This window comes from Diabrotica undecimpunctata, chromosome 4, assembly GCF_040954645.1.
Source record: "Diabrotica undecimpunctata isolate CICGRU chromosome 4, icDiaUnde3, whole genome shotgun sequence".
In the NCBI taxonomy this organism is placed as follows: Eukaryota; Metazoa; Arthropoda; class Insecta; order Coleoptera; family Chrysomelidae; genus Diabrotica; species Diabrotica undecimpunctata.
Window position 1 is genome coordinate 152,029,207 of NC_092806.1, and position 21,587 is coordinate 152,050,793.

The 21,587-nt window shown below is 33.0% G+C and overlaps 1 protein-coding gene across 6 annotated transcripts in view; it reads left to right on the forward strand.

Annotated features, from left to right (window-relative positions):
* LOC140440228 (uncharacterized) overlaps positions 1-21,587 on the forward strand; it is a 211,021-nt gene that overhangs the window by 12,595 nt on the left and 176,839 nt on the right. The window contains exon 2 of one of the 6 annotated variants that reach the window (XM_072530582.1): positions 7,139-7,389. The exons of 4 other annotated variants lie outside the window; for them this stretch is intronic. The gene's annotated coding sequence lies outside the window, so the exon portion shown is untranslated. Of the gene's footprint in view, positions 1-4,529; positions 4,549-7,138; positions 7,390-21,587 lie in introns of those variants that run through there. One more of the 6 variants, XM_072530583.1, reaches the window with a different exon arrangement.

Sequence of the window (21,587 nt, forward strand, 5' to 3'; positions counted from 1 at the left end):
CGCGATACTTTCATTTTGCGCTAAGTTGTTGTCTTTCTTCCCGGAAACTGTGACATAATTCTTGCAGTTTTCGCATCTTCAAAAGGATTCTCTTGTAATATCTCTAAAAGCGTACGATCTTCATGAGCGGTAGATATTTTTGGTCTTCCAGAACCTTGCTTTCTTACGAGAGTTTCTTGTTCTCTCCATCTTTTATTAATATTAAAAACTGTTGTTCTACTTACGTTAAAATGGTTTGCTACGGCAGATAGTGACCAACTATCTAAGAAGTTTTCTAATTTCGTTAGAATTCTTGCTTCTAGTTCTTTGCTAGCATGTGGAGCCATTTTTTGAGATTGAACAGAATAAGTTATCTGACAAATTTTAAGATTGAGCAGTGACAGTGACCGTATGTAAATAATAAGTATTTATCCTTCCAAATACACTGCTCAATTTTCTACAAAATACGCTTTAAGACTTGTAGCAGTTTTTTAGGAATCAGCTGTACATCAGTGTGTAGAAACTCCAATAAACTATTGGCTCTGTGAAGTGGCCAACTTGTTCAACGATATTTTCCCTAACCATTCTCCTATCCCTCAGGCGACGCTACAAAAAATTGTAAATTGGACGCGTGAAAGATGGCATTCAAATAGGTAGACCAAAAACTGTTCAAATTACAATAAAAAATTCAGAGTTTGGTTGAAGATCCACAAACATCCTTACGCAGAGCTGCAGAAATACATAATATAGGTAATTTCGCCAAATCGGCAAAATTTAAGATATTGGAGTGAGATAAATCCACACTGGATATGTGAAAACCATACTTAAAGAGCAGCCGGATATCGTGGGTACTCAGTTAATTGGATCCTTTTTATAGAAGAAAATTTAACAATAGATAATTATGAAATGGTACTTAGAAATGAAATTGTATCTGCTCTGAAATACAAGTTTGGAGACCATATCTCATTAAATATGGTTTCAGCAAGACGGAACTTCAGCTCATTTTGTTGTAAATGTTTGGTGGTATTTAGATCAGACATTTCCCAGACCATGAATTGGTAGCTTAGGTAGTATTGAACGGCCTCCTCGTTCACCCGATTTGAATCCCAAAGATTGTTTTTATTGGGGATACTTATGGAATTTATAAAACTGAACCAGAATGTGTTGTAGAGCTAAGGCAAATAATTATATAGGAATCCATATTAATTTCTAGAGAAACATGGACAAATGTAATAGACGCATTCTACCATCGTTTAGGATACTGTCAAATTAACAACGGAGGGATTTGAACTCTTTATTAGGCAGATATTAATTTAGCAGTGTTGTAATTTTTTAATTATTATGGTCAAATTTAGTTGTAAATAATTTGGATATCAAAATTGAAAGTGAAATTGGAAGTTAAACTGGAAATCATCCATTTAAGAGATAATTAGGCGTTTCCATACTTTTGGCCCACTCTGTATAACATATTATAAATGTTAACATAAACGAATAATTCTCATTTGCGTATTCTTTAATTAATAATATAATAGTTTACCTAACGTGTCAAAAGAGACACTGGAGGTAAATGTTTGATGTTTGGTTACTCAATTCTGAAAGAGGACCATTTCAAACTTCCAATAAGTAACCAGACGAGCATTAATTATTTGTCATTCGTCGATTCAATAATTTAAGAATTCAGGGTCAGAAATTATAAAGGACCAAAACTGAAGGGCAAAGCCGGACTCATTATTTTTGTTAAAGATTCCATTATTTGTAAAGTGTATCGCTGCTCAAGAACTACATTGTATATTTAATTCGACAGGGTCTCAACTTTTTAATAATTAATTATGTTTTAGAATAGCGACCCTTTAGCAAATACAGTTCACGAGATGTAACTGTCGCTAGTGGGCGGATTAAATAGAGATTAATTGTTTATTCCACTCACATTACACCAGGTGTAATAACCCAGTTGGAATAACAATACCGATCAGGACCGGTTTGAAAGAATCTACTATACTAGGTCAATAAATTTGGTCATATAATTTTCTGTTATTTGCACTATTATATGTACAATATATGAAGGGTATAGATGCAAAAGTGACATTCTTCACTTTTTAAAATTTTAGAGGAAACGAAAAAAGAAGGTCTACAAACAATATTATGAACTCAACTATAACGAATTTTTTGTTTACGTTTAGAAAGTAACTTAATAATGGATTTTATAAAGATATGGTGGGAGATACACCGCTGAATACTAAAAAATACTTATTAATTTGGATAATGTTACTTTTTTTATTAAAATTTGGAGAATGTGAGGTCTGCACTGTAATAAGGTAGAAACAGTAAATTTTGAAACCAAGCTTAATGGGAATGTTCAGATAAAAAAGTTCCACAATACTTTACGAATATAATTTAGGTATAAAAAAATTCAGTTTTATTTTGAAAAACTTGTTTTATTTTGCTCAACTTTTACTTTAAAATATAAAATTTGCCAATAAAAAATTTAATTTGGAAAACAGGTATCTCATTAACAGCAAGGCACACTTCATCTTCTTCAGTTGCAAATTCTTCTTCTGGATCAATACATGCTTGTAAAAATCTAATTCTTAAAAATTTCTCCACTCATCTCCATAATGTTTCTTTAAAAGAGAATTTACGTCGTTTTTTTTGGGGTTTCGCTATACAAGTACCTTTAGCAATAGTCTAAGGGCCCTAAGCTACGCAAAGTTTGTCCTCGTTTAGTGATGCTTCGTGCAGTGTCCGCAACTTCACTTCTCCACTTGTAAGTTGTTTCACCTTGAACCAAAACACGGGTGACGTTTTGTACCTTCTTTTGGATAAAGTAACGTCGCTTACATGACTGTATGCCAAAATGCAAAGAACCACGAGCTTTTAGGACTTCGTTTGTTACCGATTTCCAATTTGCAACTGTTACGTCATCTCCAAGCTTTTTAACAGTAGCAAACCTGTCTATTGTTTGAATATATTCCTCAATGCTAACGATTATCTCACACTTTCTGATTTCCTTCTTAATATTTCCAAAAACGCGATCAGGAAGGAGAAAGCTGTGACCTATCATTGGAAAAACTTCCATTTGGCCAGCATGCCAAGTAAAATTGTGTTTTGACCCCAAAATCATCACTAATAAGACGAACAGCCGTGTATGGGGTCATATAAATAGCACATAATAAATCAAATAAACAGAATTCTATTACATCTGAACCTTTTCCAAACTCGTTCTCAGTCCATATGTAGGAAGTTATGGTTTCCTTAGTAAGTTTGGCTTTCGAATGATTTTTTTGACAATCAAAGCTCAAAATCAACAAGTCATCTTTGACCTCCTTAAGAAGGTCATAAAATACTGTATATTTTAACTTGTGTACTCTTTTAGTTGTTATGAGAGTAGCTTCTGTACATCCTTGCATACTTTTATTTGCTCGGTAAGTGACAAGCAAGTTGAACAAATATCCACCCGTGGGCTACCAAATCCCAAGTTATATTCTGTGTTAAAAATATATCCAAAGTATTGCTCTTTTACTTTCACAGTTTTGTCTTAAACAGCTGTTATGAACACTCGCCAAAGTTTCCGTACATTAAGTTCAGCTGAGAGATACTTTCGACCCATCTTATTTGTACAATAATGTGTTTCGCTACAGTTGAAGTTATTAAAAAAATGCATAACACTATCTTTTTTGGCTGTAAACTTGTGGGAAGTTCTGTCCCCTCCTCTTCTCTCTTTTGGCATTTCGCCAATAGTAAAGTACCTTTGGGCTAAGCGATTCACCTTAAACCTGGATACATTTAAGGTTTCCAAAAATGTGGTATAGCAAACTGGGACAATTTTCTTTTCATTGTTTCCTATTATTTTTAGGACGCCTTCTTTGGTCCTTCTATAGGACCAAATATATAGGTCCTTCTATCTTCCTTTGGACGCCTTCTATAGTCAGATGTTTTAAGATAAAATCATCTTGCGATATTTTATCCTGTGTTGCATAAAACTGGCTGGAACCAAGAGTCAACAATGAAAATCAAGAACAAACAAAAAAGACAAAGAAAGGCCGTATGTAGGTTCAAGGGATGGAATAACCTAATCTGGTGGAATATATTAGATGAGGATAATTATTATAAGAACGCCATCAATGACTTTATTTTCAGTCCCCATAAGAGAATGGCCCCCTTTTACGTGTAGCTTCAACAAAACTGATAAACGAGTATTTTAATTATTGTCTCTGGTAAAATAAACTATTTATTTCTTAATTTGCATAATCAAGATAATAAACTATCTTGATTTAAAGAACAATTAAAAACTTAATAATATTTTTAACGATGCTCAATCATTACTGGACTGTGTTTTTAATCTTGCTACAACAAATTTATATTAATTTTTTATGGTGAAAATATGCAATGCACAATTTCGAAAGAAAAAAACATACGGCCTAGTTATATCCCCATGAGCCCAGAAGAATAAAGTTAATTGGCAATTATTTCAGATTGTTGGCGTAGCCTGAAACAAAACAATATGGTGACATTGGTGAAATTCAGACACGGTATTTCAATTAAGCATTATAATATATGAACTGTGAACCGGTAAGTGTGAGTTTCGCTAATTAGGTTTCAGAATTAACGCCTTTTCCCATGCAACTTAATAACAATGATATACAATGTGTCTCTGAAGTGATTATGTGAATCAATTAAGGATGATTAAGAGGGCTATTTCTTCCGTGAGAAAGCAGAAGTGACGAAACGATTGTTAAAATACTTCATATTTCACGTCTACGTAGCCCCATTTAATCTTTATTTTATTAAATCATTTCTTTCCAGATTACAAAACTCCTTGTTATATACTGAATGTTCGAAACATTTAGTTTAAGATTAACAATGGTAGAGAAGTCTTCAAGAGTGACCAAAAGGACTTCGCCAATGCTGCTACATTGCGCCTATGCTCTTTAAGATTTACTTGGAGTAGGTTTTGGATATTTGGAAGAGAAAATGTACACCTATGGGTGTTAAAATTGGAGATCATAAACTGTACAGCATGCAATTTGGGGATGATATCAACTACATTGCGAAAAATAGGTGAAGAATATGCTAAGTGGGGTTTATCAATTAATCCATCAAAAACAGAGTATGCAGCTGTGGGAGGTAAAGAAAGGCACTTAGAACTAAGAGAAATACAAATAGAAAACACTGATAGCTGCAAATATTTCCGTGAAAACATTACAAACGATGGTCGGAATACAACGGAAATAGCTACTACAGTAGAAACCACAGTTATATGCAGTGTTGGTCTTACGGCGCTCAGCGATGCTGTTCATGTCGGCACAGTGGTAGAGATAGTTGAAACACTCCTGACCATGGAGCTGCGCGAAGGCGGAGTCAAATTCACGTAAAGGCAGAAAGGTTCTATTGTAAGTGGAATTATACAGTGCATAGTACAATGCGTTTCGCATGGAAGTGGGGACTAAACCAAATTTCGTCTACTGCGCCGTGGTCAGGAGTGCTTGCAATATCTCTAGGTGTGTGGTAGTTTGGGGACACACTGAGAAATCAGGACCGTACGCGCTTCGTTTCAAAAATCTTTACTCATTAATTTAACTAAGAAAATAAATAAGAGAATAAACAAAAAAAAGAAAAAACAAATTAATTCTATAAAAATGCCTGTATACATAAAATATCTAATACCTCGTATATACTTATATACATATATACAAAAAAATGCAAGTAGTTTACCCTATACGAAACGATAAATATATATACATATACATAAAATATACAAGATCATAACTAAAACGTACTGTATGTACAGTACTAAAAAACAAGTGAGATATTTCTCGTTAATTAATACTTATCGAAGTTCTTCGAAGAATGGGATATCAACGAACTCTATTAAATATTATTAAGAGGCGAATATCATGGACCGAGAAGTCATATTTACGATCAAAAAACGAAAACTGCAATACTTGGGACACATTACAAGAGGCGAAAGATATGAACTGCTTCGAATAATTATGCAAGGGAAAATAGCAGGAAAAAGGTCCATAGGAAGAAGACGAAACTCCTGGCTAAAGAATCTACGGGAATGGTATAGCTGTAGCAGCAACGAATTGTTTCGGTCAGCAGTTTCGAAAATACGTATAGCCCTGATGATCGCCAACCTTCGGAACGAAGATGGCACTTGAAGAAGAAGAAGAGGCGTATACTAGAATATCTTGGACATATAATCAGAGGACCAAGATATGAGTTCCTTCGCCTAATTCTCAACGGTAAAATCGAAGGAAAGAAATGGATAGGACGGAAGAAACTCTCTTGGTTGAGGAATTTGCGGCAGTGGACAGGTTTGACAGCGGACCAATTGCTACACGTCGCGCAAGACCGAGATCAGTATAAAAATATTATAAGCATGGTAGTCGCCGACGTTCCGTAGGGATATGGCACTCTAAGAAGAAGAATACTTATCGCAATCCATGTCTAAATCATCCTGATACGTCAGACTCTAAATCATCTCCTATATTAATTACCACCGGTTCAATATTTTTCTGCAAATTGTCCACCGCAAACATTTTTTCTTCTACTTTCTTGACATGGTTCACATAATTATGCCACTACTCTTTAGATACACGTTGGTAAGCTTCTTCTATCAACCGTTCTACTCTATCAAATGTTCTTTTCGATTGCCAATCCTTGATTTGCCTTTTGTTGTCTTGTCTTTCGGCAAATTTGGAATTAACGTCTTCTTAAACCATTCTTCCCTTCTTGGGCATGAAAGTTAATTCGGCCCATGCCACAATGTAGCATTTGTAAATTTCTTGATATCCCCTCGTATATGTATTAAAATATACGAGAACGAAATATTATACAAATAATATTTCGTTCTTTTCACGTTGCCAAGTCGATAATAAATCATTTTATTGTTTGTTTATTTCACAGACGCAAATTCTTCGCTATTTCTTTGTTCAAACCGCCCGATATTGCGTTTTCAAATTAATAATTTACGTCTTAATTTCCGTTGTGTTTTGTTTATAACCAAAGTGCTTTGTTTATTCCAACTTATGCGATCAATTTTTGAAGATAATTTCGTCACTCTCGCTGGAGCTGCGGTCAAGGCAAGAGCGATAGGCTCCAGTGTTATGTCCAAATTCACGTCGAATTTGTAGTTTTCTTTTTTATCCCTTTTCAGGGAAATCTTCGTTTTACGTTATGGAAAACAATTTTAGTAGCAGTTAATTGGTTAATGCAGTCTAATTCTACCTGTTCCTGTTGTTTAAGAGGCAGAGTCATAAGTTTTGTGTCTAGACTCCAGTGCCGGCTTCGGCCTCAAATGGTCGGTCCAATTCGCAGTGTGAGCTGCAGTCCTTTTGTTCGTGTGTTCGTGTCCAGAGAATTTAACTCTAGTTTCCAGGAACACACAGTGTTTTTTGTGAAATCCAGGTAACTTTCAAATTTTAAATAAAAAAAATTGTAATATTCATAATTGTAAATTTTATGGTTTGACTTTAGCTGTCAATTTATTTGTTCAGTTTTTTTAAATTTATTGTTAACATATGACAGCTGGCTTTATTATTTTCGATATTTATTTGTTTTGTTTGTTTAAAAAAAAAGGTTAATCTCTGTGCGGTAACATTTGTAAGTTTATGTAGTATCTCCAACTCCTGGAATATGTAAACAGATGACACATGTAAGTTTTTTTTGTATTTTTGTATTTTACGACTATTTGTTGTAATAAATTTGTATTGTCCTATTTTGTTTGTGGTGACACAAAAATAAATGTTAAATTTTGTTTCTTAACATTTTGTATATTTTTTTAACTAACCTTTTTTTGAGTTTAATTTGAAAAAGATATGTTTGCATTTCAAATAATTATTTCGATAGTTACAACTAGCTGTTGTAATGGTTATAATTAGGCACCTCGAAGTGGCGCTCTTTATAAATTACTAGAGGTGTTTCCTGTTTCTTTTTGTTTTGTTTGTCCCAAGAGATTTATGACTCTTTGTTTCATTTTTTTTGTATTTGCCCCAATCCAAACCTTTTGCCATTTACTTACCCACGACACCAGCTCTCCTAACAAACCTTGAGTGCCGTTCGCACAAATAACGTTTATTTTGCTTGTCCTATCTTTGCCCCCAGTAATTTCTATCCCCAATTTTGAACCCCATAATCTTACCCTATGGTAGGCAAAATATTTTCGTTACAACAAAACCAGTTTTGCTTCCAGCATAAACAAGAACAAACCGAGAACCTCTTTAGGTTGGAGCTTTCAGTCCAGTAGAGAGCCCTTTTATGAAGGCATCTCGTGGATTCTTGATCATTGTGTCCCTCCATTCCTTTTTGACTGACGCACCGATGTTAGTCCAAGACTCATCGGTATAAGCAAGGTTTACATTATCCTTCTTCCTCAATGTTTTTATTTGTCTGAGGTACTTGTTTTTCCAGGATATAATATCTTTTCTTTCCATCATTATCGAATCTGGACCTCTTTTACCATATTCCAAAACCTATGTAATTTAGTAGCCTACGAAATGTGGTTTTTGAAAAAGCTAAAAAAAATTTGTCTTATTTAAGAAATTTATATTATTTATGAAAACAAAATAAAATCAATTACATAAATATAAAGAATTCTAAAAACTGATGGATGAAATTTAGACCACTGAAGTAAACACCAAAAGGTGAAACAAATTAGCAGTATAGCCGCAGTAAAAGGTTTTCTCGGATACATTTTATAACCCACCCGACACGCTTCGTTTATTGTTGTTTTAAAACTTTCTCGAAAGAGAAGGATTCAATCTAGATTCTCCGCGCAAATAATGGCCATTTGGATGATTTATAGCATTATACCGGTATAGTATCCGTTTTATTATTCATAAGATACTCCATTGTATCATCTCAACTCACTGTTATTTGTGCGGCTCGTTATAAAGCCATATATTTCAAGAAACGGTTACGTGGGAATTTCTATAATTGACAATTCCTCTGATAACATCTTTCAATGCAAAACTAAATTAAATAAAAAGCGCAAACATAATATATGTATGTATAAACGACTGGATATATTAAATGAAATTCAAATGACATTAATATTATTTAATTTTTGCTACAGAGAGTTCAAACTTAAAAATCAAATAAGGCAATTTATACCAAATTGTTTGCTAGTTCCATCTTGACGTTACTTGCAATAACCATTATTGCAGATGATATTTATATTATCTACATATATGCAATCGATTATGTTAAAAAAAATACGGTTAAAAGGAACTGCAACGTTGAAGGGGTTTCATTGTTTCATTTAGCCAATGAACTCCCAAATATGAAAAAACCGCGCAGATGTTCAAAATTAAATTTCCTATCAAAATGTCACCTTTTAAAATCAAAAATAAATTTTTTTGACAAAATATATATTCCAAAAACGAAGCAAAAAACAGGAACACATGTGATTTTTCTTTTTTGTTCATAATTTTTTACCATGGGGGTATAGGTATAGGCATTGCTTTACAAAAAAAGGTTCATTAATTAACAAAATTGCTGTTTTTACTATTCTCTTTACAATTTCATAATATTTTAAATCAAATTTCTATTCGGCAGTAGTTTTTGTAGGTGTATCTTTTTTAAAAAATTTTCATGCTTTATCGCATTCGTTAGTAAGATCTCTTTTACGTATCCTGTATAAAAAATTATGAAATATTTCAAAAATCAAAATAACAAATTATGGTCAGTTTTGACATTTTGTATACCTAACGGCCAACACCTCGTTAGGTACACAAATGGACTCTTCCGTTGTGACTGTATAAAATATAAAAATGTTTTACTAATAACTCTTTTTATTGCACTTTAATACAATATTCGAACTGATAATTGCAAAAATCCAACATTGTATTTATAGGAAATTATATTTATATGAAATTATGAAAATATAAATATGTAAATATCATTTGATAGTAAATTAATTAATATATAAACTAAATAAGATGTTTAAAAATAACAAGTTCTTCTTCTTCTTTGTTTTATATAGACATGACTCTGTCTGTCTTTCAATGTGCCTCTAGTAAGTTGTCGTTCCATCGTTTTCGTGGTCTTCCTACTGATCGTCTTCCCATTGGGGAACCGTCTCTTGCCGTCTTTACTACTCTATTTGTTGTCATTATATGATCGTTCCATTCTACTCTTCTATTTCTTATCCAGTTCTTGTTCTCCACCTTGCATCTACGTCGTATATCTGTACTTCTAGCTCTGTCCCATAGTGTCTTACCATCAATTTTTCTGAGTGCTTTTTATCTCTGCTGTTTCTAACATCCTTTTTGTCCTCTCTGTGTCAAGTCTTGTTTCTGTCGCGTATGTCATTAATGGTCTGATGACTGTTATGTAAATTCTGCCTTAATAGTTGTTTGGTCAGATCTGATTCTCCGTACTTTAGGAGTTCGTTTGGAATTCTGTCCTCTCCTGGTGATTCTCTATTTTTTAATTTTTTTATTGCTGCCTTTTTCTCTTCCTCCTCAATATTTATTTCTTCGTTTGTCGTCACCTCTGGTGTTGGTGGTTCCGTCACCTTTAGCAAATAGGGATCTAAAGTAGTCTACCCATGTTTCTCTCTGAATGTGTTTCGTTTTTATTAGTTCGTTCATCACTTTTCTTTGTCCTCAGATCATTCTCCATATTTCTTTTTGTGTTCCATAGAAGTCGTGTTCCATCTGTTTTAAAACTCTGCCAGTGTTCCTTTTTTTATTTGTCTAGCTAAAGTATTCGTTTCGTTTCTGATTCGTTTATAGTGGTTGTATGCCTGTTGTGCTTGTTGTGTTCTGTATTGTAAAAAGGCTTTCTTCTTTTCTTCACATTTTGTCTTCACTTCCTTTCTAAACCATGGTGTTTTCTTTTTTGATATGTTAATGTTCGTTACTTTCCTCTCTCCAAGTGATTCTGTTGCTACGTTAATTATGTTATTTTTGAGTTTTCCCAGCTTTCCTCGATGTTATCGTTTTCTAATATTTCATTCCCAGCGATCTTCTCTGATATTCTTTTCCTGTATAAGTATTCCGTGGATTGTATTTAGTCCTTCAACTTTGATTTTTGTTGATGGATGTATATCTCTGTTGGTTACAACATAATCTGTTATAGATCTTTGTCCATTGGGGTTATTATATGTATATTTGTGTTGGTCTTTGTGGTCAAAAAATGTGTTGTTTATTCTTAGTTCGTTATTCGTGCAGAAGTTGATGATCAGTTCTCCATTTTCGTTTTTAAAATTCTCGTTATGTTTTTGTTTAATGCCAGGTATTACTTGATTGCCTATTTAAGCGTGCAAATCCCTCAATATTTTCCCTCTGACTTGGTCTACTACTTGTTGTAATTGGTCATATAACGCTTACCTTTGAGGCTTGTTATTTTCTAGGCCAGATATTTCGATGATGTTCAAGTCTTCCTTCTCCATTCTTATCTTTGCTGTTACTATTCTTTCTGATATGTATTGACACTCTGATGTGATTTTGGTACCTTTGGTGTAAGTATTAGTATTAGTAAGGCTATACCTTCTTTGGCCCTGTTTTACTCCACTGTAGATTAGTATGTATTTACCTAATTTTGATTGACCTTTTCCTTTCTTTTTTGTTTACTGTAGAGCACAAATGTCTATTTCTTTCTCTTTCAGCACTTGGGTCATTTCTTGGTCTATTGAGTTGAGCGATCTGATATTCCAAGTAGTAATTCTCATCTGGGTTTTGGGTGTTTTTCGTTTATCCTCATTTTTTGCCGTAGTCGTCTTCATAGTATCAATCCGGTTCCGAGGCTGTACAAATAATAAGTTGTATTAAAAATTATTTTTAAAATTTAAATCTATTTAGATTTGTGGCCTGTTATTGTTCTGAAGCTATTTTCTTGTGACATTTTAAATTAATTACTATTTAACTGGGAATAAGCCACAATTAAAGGTTAAAATACGTTTATTGACGTTTCAATTTCCACTTCGGAAATCGTTCTCAAAATACAAACATTAGTAAATTAAACAAATTTTGTTTTTGTTACTTAGTGAAAAATTCTTCTAATAATTTAATTTTATCTGACTCATCTATATTGACAATTCAGACATACATTATACATTTTAAAGTAGACGACTTTAAAATGATATTGCCAATATTGTTGAGTTGCGTTCTTGGGACGACTTTACTTATAAGATAGTTCATTCGATTACATGAAATCAACTTTAACTTGAGAATATCCATCAGAAAAGATCATAACATGTAATTCGTCTATAAAAAGACAAATACATGCCATGATGACATATATATTTAATATCAATCCTATATTAAAAATAGAGAATTTGATAGATCTCAAATATGTAAACATGCATGGGGTTCAATGGAATGATTCAAATATAGTCCTAAAAGAAACGGATGGTAAAAAGAGAAAAATCAAAGAAGCGGCTCTAATTATGCTAAATGAGACCAATTGTGTCGCGAATTCCTAGGCAGAATGTAGTAGGATCTGGTTACCCATATTGAAAGAGGAAGTTATTAAAAAGAAAATACCAGTATTGGTAAGTCAGTAATATATAGAGAATACATCATTTATATTTTTTAAATAACAAACATATAAAATCGGAATTTGGTATTTATTGAAGGTAAAATAAATGCAAGATCAAATACTTACCATGTCGGGATAGTATTATGAGGTTTTTTTTCCTGGTTTTTCCCTCATAATTTACTATGGAATCACTAACAGGAGAATTTTACTGTCATCATGGCATGTATTTGTCTTTTTAAAGACGAATTACATGTTATGATCTTTTCTGACGGATATTCTCAAGTTAAAGTTGATTTCATGTAATCGAATGAACTATCTTATAAGTAAAGTCGTCCCAGGAACGCAACTCAACAATATTGGCAATATCATTTTAAAGTCGTCTACTTTAAAATGTATAATGTATGTCTGAATTGTCAATATAGATGAGTCAGATAAAATTAAATTATTAGAAGAATTTTTCACTAAGTAACAAAAACAAAATTTGTTTAATTTACTAATGTTTGTATTTTGAGAACGATTTCCGAAGTGGAAATTGAAACGTCAATAAACGTATTTTAACCTTTAATTGTGGCTTATTCCCAGTTAAATAGTAATTAATTTGTGGCCTGTTGGCGACAAGGGTTCTTTGCATAAGCTATTCATTCAGATATCAACAACTCACAGGGAAACATAAAATGTTATACACACTTGAGGAATATATTTGTGTGAAGTGCAGCAGTTTTTTTTTTATTAATAACAAAGAAGTGTTTTACATACATCCTTTCTTCAATAATATACAGGGTGGCGCACCGAAAACGAAACAGATGCATTTACTGGCAGATGATTCCTTTTTAAAAAAAACGCTTGGACCCGTCGATTTTGTTATCGAGGGGGAAACAAAATTGGCATAAAATCACATTAACATTTGCAGCCCCCTAAGCGGGGGTGGCACCATCCCTAAAATCTTAAATGGAAAGGGGGGTCGAATGATCCATCATTTAAAAGGTCTTTCAATTCCCTTTACAATGATGTAAAATTCATGTGCTTCAATTCAGTAGTTTTAAAGATTTATTGATTTAAAGTTTAAATACATCATCGTAAGAGGAGATCAATACATAGCAGCAAAGTTGTTAAAAAATAAAGAATGAACTGACCTGTCAGCCGAGTAAATGTTGAAAATGACCACCATTACTTTCCATGCAATAATAAAGATTTTGCTGAAAACGTTGCCGGACATTTTGCAATATTTGAGGAGTAATTTGATGGCACTCATTCACAATTCTTTGTCGTAAATCTTCTAAGGATGTTGGCTAAGTAGCATAGATTTTGCTTTTTAAGTAACCCCACAAAAAGAAATCCAAAGGTGATAAATCTGGCGATCTTGGGGGCCATTCAACGGCACCTCTTCTACCAATCCATTGACCTGGAAAGGTCTGATCTAAATAATGCCGAACTCTTAATGCGTAATGTGGTGGGGCACCATCCTGTTGGAACATCAACATATTCTCAACGTATCGACCATCATTCTGATTTTCAATTATATCTGTTAGCGCAGGATCTATGGCATTTTGCAGTAATTCCAAATACATTTCACCAGTCAAATTTCCAGGTAAGAAAAAAGGACCAACCAAATGATCGCCAAAAATGCCAGCCTAAACATTTAATTTTTGTGGCTGCTGTGTGTGTACCTCATGGTAAATTCTGGGATTAGAGTCCGACCAATATCGACAATTATGACGATTTACTTCGCCATTTAAAAAAAAGGAACATTCGTCGAAAAAGCAAATGTTAAATAAAAATTGTTCATCGTTTGTAATTCGTTCACTCATAACTTCACAAATTTCTAATCGCTTATCAAAATCGTCTTCATTAAGTTCTTGTACAAGGTGAATTTTATACGGATAAAAATTATGGGCCTTTAGAATCCGTTGGATAGTACGTCGACTAACACCACACGAAGTTTGCAATTTGCGGGTACTTAATGTAGGATCTACAATAACTTGCCCTAAAACCCCCACTTCTGTTGCTTCGTTCCTTATAGGATTTTCAATATTACGTTTTTTATTGGCGACTGATCCAGTTTCCCGAAATTTAGCTACAAGTTCTAGAACATATTTTCGGTGCACATTATTGTTCTCATGTCGCTCATTAAAAATTTGTGCTGTTCTATTAGCGCACTGATTATTTCCGAAAAATATTTCAATAATTTCAACCCTTTCTGCCGTGGAGTATACCATGGTTAATTTATGTATAAAGCAATAAATGATATTTTAACAACAAAGATTGGTCAAATCAATCGCAAACTAATGTACTATTTCCTATTTAAAATAAGTACGTGGCATTCTCTACTTATCTTTCTTCAAGAAACAACTTTTTTTGTCACAAAGGACACTTCAATTATTGCTATTTTTATTATTAATAAACCATGGGCGTAGTAAATAAAAGCATTTACTTATCAAGAAAATGCTTTTACTCAAATTTCTTCTGAAAGAAGTACAAACTAATTTGATGTACCTATTAAAGTCTACTTTAAACTTTAAATCAATAAATCTCCAAAACTACTGAATTGAATACATGAATTTTACATCATTATAAAGGGAGTTAAAAGACCTTTTAAATAATGGATCATTCGACCCCCCTTTTCATTTAAGATTTTAGGGATGATGCCACCCTCGCTTAAGGGGCTGCAAATGTTAAAGTGATTTTATGCCAATTTTATGTCCCCCTCGAAAACAAAATCGACGGGTCCGAGCGTTTTTTCAAAAAAGGAATCATCTGCCAGTAAATGCCTCTGTTTCGTTTTCGGTGCGCCACACTGTATACACTTACACACATATTCTTCAATTTTTATATAAATTAACATTCACAGATATGTTTAAATGTAGTAATAAACTTCTTCCTACAAATATAGATATTTTTACTTATTATTTCGACCACGAACGAGTTAAACAAACCAGTCCATGCTACTGACTGAATATTAAGTTATTTTAATATACAGTAGAATGAGAAGCGCTATTCTAGTGTATATTATAATAATTTTGGCAATTATAAATTTCTCAAACCATTCACTTAGTTTAAACAACACCATTGTTAGAAATTTGGACACACTAATGAGGTTATCTTGATGCTGCAAATGACCTTGAAATTAATTTGTACTTTGCATAATAAAAAAATGTGCCAAGCAAATAAAAACGCGTTGAGATTCTATCATTATGTTTATATAGTTGACAAATTTTATATCTCTCTTAGAATATATTAATCAAAAGCAAAAAATTATGCAAACATCACAATATTCATGCTTCTTTGGAACCTTTCGTATAATGATTTCTGCTCATGGACGTATAAGACCATGTTTCTGCTATATCATCAGTGGCGTGCCGTGACATTTGAAGAAAGGGATGCAAATTAAAGGAAATTATAAAAAGATTTACTAACCTTTTTACTTGTAGTGCTTCTATTCTTCTGTCATCCTTGGCAAACTCGTTTATGACAGACTCCTAAAAACTGGGATTTTCAGACATTTCTTTAATAAGTTCTTTTTCAATTGATAAAATCGCTAAGTTAGCTAGACTCTCCTCACTTTTGGAATTTCTGACAAAGCTTTTGATTCGTTTTAGTACAGAAAAACTTCGTTCTACAGACGCACTTGTAGCAGGTATTGTCATCACTAAGTCACATAATTTTGAAACCTCACTATATGCTTCATCCAGTTCAGTTTTTTTAAGAAATGTCAGCATTTTAGAACTGGTATCAGTTTGTACAGAGCGTTGAGAAGCATACAAAACGCACAGTTGGGAATGCATGGAAAGAATGTCAAAAAAGTTTGCATAATGTTTGTTTAGACAATTAAAAGCCTCTTACAGGAAACTACAGTTGGCATATTTATTGAAGTTGCATAACTCCACAAATCTTAACTCACAAAGGTTTTTAAATCTTTCTTTAAGCTGCTGGGAAATATTGTCTATTATTTCACAAAAAAGTCGATTATAAGATATTTTTTTGTCGCCTACATCGTCAATTCTAATGCATTTTCTCTTGAGTTCCATCTCTTCGAGGTCGCAAGTTTTTTGCCACATGATATCAAATTGCTTCCTCTGTCTGTTGATTTGGACTTCGAATTCGTTAATTTTTTTAATACAAAATCCAATATCATTCGATTTAGTCTGCAATATATCAAATAAAATGTCTGTATAAGGGAATATTTCAGAAAATACTTGAAGCAAAAAATTAAAATCAAAATCTCGTTTGACTAATTCCAAATAACTTTTTGAGGAATTCACAGTTTCAGGGTCTTAACTGTCTTTATGCTGCAAAATGCTTTCAAATAACTCTATTAGGGATTGCCGATATTGGGAAACTGTTTTTACTAACCTCTCATTGTAGTTCCATCTGGTGGGAGCTGCTCGAGGGAACCTTTTCTGAAGAATGACATCTAAAGCATGTGTCGTTTTAGACGATTTAGAAAAAAAAGCAGTCATTCCGCTCAAGGTTTGGAAAAATACTTTGCAAACTTTGAAAACAAAATAACCTCGAGAGAGTTTTACAACCTGTCAACCACTTAAAGGAATCGTATATATTTTTGTTAAAATAACGTGTCCATTTCGTCGACTTGGTTTGAATTTCCAGTAATGGTTTTGGCCTGCCTACAGATATAATATTACACTTTTCTTGAAAGTTAAATTTTGAAAATCCACATCACAACACGTGAAACACAGCAAAAACTACTCGAATTAATATAAATGTAAAACACGGCAAACGCGCTGTATTACAATGTGATATGCGAACTACTCCAGTCGCCTTGCCTATGATAAGCAAATCTAATATTGCATCCAATATTCTTAAAAATGCCGATCCAAACCTATCCAAATTGGGCCCGAGAGTCGACGTGTGCTGCCGAATTGAAGCGATGCTAGCGCGAGCAGAATGGTTTCAGAAAATGCATCCAAAGATATTACAGTCACCGTGCGCTGTTGCCAGGAATTGTCATTCGTAAAGTAATTTAATGATTTCTTGAAAAATATATTTTATCTTTAAATATTTGAAATATTACCACTGTATATCATATTACTGTAATATCATCCACCTTTCTTTTATTTTTAGGCACATAATCTCAGTTAAGTGTACTGTTATAATTGTAATATCGTTTTTATTTAGAAGCGGGCTAGAACGTGAGCTGGGTTTACATAATATAGTCAATATTAAATATAATAAACAGTTATTTGATATTCTTCTGTTTCGGTCTTATGAGTTGTTACGGATTTCGATACAATTCTGTCGAAATCGCTGCGTTGGGTAATCCTCTTATAATCCCGTGAATCATTTTTTTTCGTGGTATATAAATTGTAGTGAAAATAATTTAAATATGTTATAAAAAATTAAACATTACCTACAAATTATCAGTTACAAGTAAATATGATGAAATAAAATTAGACTAAAAAACTACATATTTATTATTGCATAAATCGCTTTCTACTATAAAAATACATTATGATGACACTTTTATTAAACTATAATATTAAGGAATTAATTTACCAATTAGGGCAAAAAGACGTAAAAGTCAAAATAATAGTAGGTACGGGAGATTACTTGGCCTCGATCTTGTAGGTATATAACCATGCTTGTAGTTGAGGTTGATGTTTGTACCCTCAGTATTATAAACACGTAATACATAAACACACACAATAATCAGAATTTGATATCATCCTGAGTATACAAACACCACTCCAGAATTTTCAACTAAAAGCATAACTATTTGCCTACAAGATTGAGGCCAAAGTAAGTCTCCCATCAATTTGGAAAACAATAACCACCAATTACTAATTGGTTATAATAACAGCTCACTATTTTAAAATAACAATTATAAAATTTAATTTTCATTACAATCAATTGTGGCTTATTTTCATATATTCATAATATTTAGTATATTAAAACATATTTATTATCTAAACAATTACAATAAAAACTGTAATGAATAGAATATAAAATATCATTTTACACAATATGTGCAATAGTACCTATAAAAGCAGATAAATTATAATAAAAATAATGTAAAAATTCGATATGGTAATACTAATAGGTATAATACAGAGATGACGTTTAGATTGGAATAAATTTATTGTTTTTTTATTTAAAAATATTTTGATAAAATTCTTTTTCATGTCAATTTTTATTTTTAACTTCGCCACTTATGGTGTAATTAAATGTATTCACCATCAAGTAGCAGGCTCTGATTGCCAATACTAAAAGAAGAAGTCAGAAACAACTCAACAATATACCAACATCAATGGATTAATAGAAGATCATAGACGCATCATCTACAATTACACATAAAACGCGGAGGCAATTCTGGTAGCTCTCACAACGATTTTAATTTAAAAAATACAAACTGCAAAAATCAGAGAAGCTTCCGAAAATTCTACAAAAAAATCTAATTGTCATAATATTAAACATAAACCCTGCCTCTGATGCCTTCAAGCTAGAATCGGCTATTTATAGAACCGACCAGCCGGACCAGCGCGTTAGTGTTCGAGAACGATCTGGATTGCTTTGAACGGGAAAATACGCACGGCGCGGCGACATTGCGCTTAGTTTAAAACTGAACGCGTAACCAACGTCCAGCGGTTGGGTTAGTAGAGAACAACAAAAATAATATTATGGGAAACAGTTGTAAGAAGGTAAAGACACTTTCATTCGGAAAGGGAAGAACAATACTTTTTTTACAGAAGTTAAAGATAAAAATGTGTGTTTGTTATGTAATACTTCGGTCTCCGTTGCTAAAAAAGAAAATATTGAGAGACATCATAAAACTGTACATTCTAATTTTGAAAAATCATTCCCACTAGTTTCTGCCGCCAGAAAGGAGAAACTGAAACAGTTAAAAAAACAGTTAATTGGACAACAATAAATATTTTTAAGAACAGTCGACAAAAATAAGGCTGCAACTGAAGCATCGTACCGTGTGTCCCAGATAATTGCACAAAAAAAGAAACCTTATGAAGACGGGGAAATGATAAAACAGGCGTTTTTAGAAGCTGCTGATTCGTTATTTGCCAACTTTAGAAATAAAGACGAGATAGTTTCAGCTATAAAATCTATGCAACTTTCTGCTAATACAGTAATGAGACGTGTAGAAGTAATGAGCAATGATATTTTTTTACAGTTAAGAACTGACTTAGATAACTGTGTTTATTTTTCACTTCAACTGGATGAATCAACAGATGTCGTTGACACTGCCCAGATGGCCATGTTCGTCAGGATGGTTTTTAGTGATTTTACGATTAAACAAGATCTTTTGAAGTTCATTCTACTGAAAGGACACACTACTCGACAGGAGTTGTTTTCTCATTTAAAAAATATTATTTCTTCCGAGAAAATTCCGAAAATGGTAGGCTTGACAACCGATGGCGCTCCAGCTATGGTGGGTTGTGATAAGGGTTTGGTGGCGTTATGTCGTAAAGATGAAACTTTTCCGCAATTTCTCTGTTACCACTGTATTATCCATCAGCAAGCATTATGTGGAAATTTCCTGAAACTAAACAACGTTATGAAACTGGTGTTAAAAATTGTGAACAAGATTAGAGCTCAAGCGTTACAAAAAAGATTATTCAGAACCTTGGCTGATGAAGTTGACTGTCAATACGGGGACCTACTCCTTCACTCTGAAGTCCGATGGTTAAGTAGAGGACGGGTGCTGAAACGTTTTAATGATGTCCTATCTGGCACAGTTCAATTTTTCAAACAACGCGATGAACCGACTCCGGAACTAGAAAATTCAATCTGGCTTCGAGATTTTGGTTTTCTCGTGGACATTACAGAGAAATTAAACGAACTTAATTTGCAGCTTCAGGGGAAAGACAAAGAACTAGCGGAAATGATTTCTGATATAAAAGCATTTATCAAAAAGCTGGAGTTTTGGGAACAAAACCTAATTAACAACGATTCCAAGCATTTTCCTATTCTTTCAGAAAAAATATCTCAAAATCCATTAGAACCCTATGACAACAAATATCATGTAGAAATAATTTCTACCCTGAAGAGTAACTTCAAAAATCGTTTTAAGGATTTCAATGAAATGGCTTTAGTAGCGCAGTTTGTTGTTTCACCCTTTATGGAAATTGATATCCAGCAGTTTGCAGCTTGTGTTATGCAGAACTTTGACGTAGACATCGCTGCAACAGAAATGGAAGTCATTGAGTTTCAAAATGATTTAGCCTTAAAATCGTTAGTCTCAAGTACTGAATGTATCTGGCCTATTGTAAGTAATGACAAATATTCAGTTATATGCCGTGTTGCCCTGAAAGTGAAAGCATTATTCAGTTCAACCTATTTGTGTGAATCTTCTTTTTCCAATATGAAATTTATTAAGAACAACTATCGCAATCGACTTACAGATGAACATCTGGATAATTGTATTCGAATGGCTGCATCAAATTATACTGCAAACATTAAAAAAATTATCGATAAGTCTGACTATCAGCCTTCTCATTGAACGTGCTTTTTTATTTTTCAATGTTTATGTTTATGATAGTGCGTTACTTTTTTGTTGTTATTATTAACTATTTTTAAATCATACGTGACATGCCGTTGTGGCTGGATAAAAGTTTGTGTTTATTTTTCAAATACCTTCGTTTGATAGGTAGGAATGTAGCTATGAACAAGTACGTACTAGTAATATTAGTTATTTTGTTATTAGTTTATTATTAGTACCTATGTATTATGTATTACCAGTTAAACAGTAAAATAAATACATGTAATGATAGATTAACTGTGGATTATTTCATTTATCATGTGGCTTCCGTGTGGGTAGCTCGCTGTTTATTCCAAAATTAACAAAGTAGCTCAACACATTGAAGAGGTTGGCGACCACTGGTCTAATTGCTGCTTTATAGATTCTTGTTTTTGTGTCTTGTCTTAGGTGTTTTTTCTTCCAGATGGGGTCATTTACAGATCCCGCCGCTTTACTTGCTTTTATCTATTAAAATGAATTGCATATCTAATTTCATTCATTGTCACACCACTGTCCTTTAAAAAAAAATCAATAAATTAACACACATCTCTAAAATATATCTTTTGAATAAATATAAATAACTTTTAATAATTTAAATAATATAAAACATCACTTTCACATAACAAACAATCACATA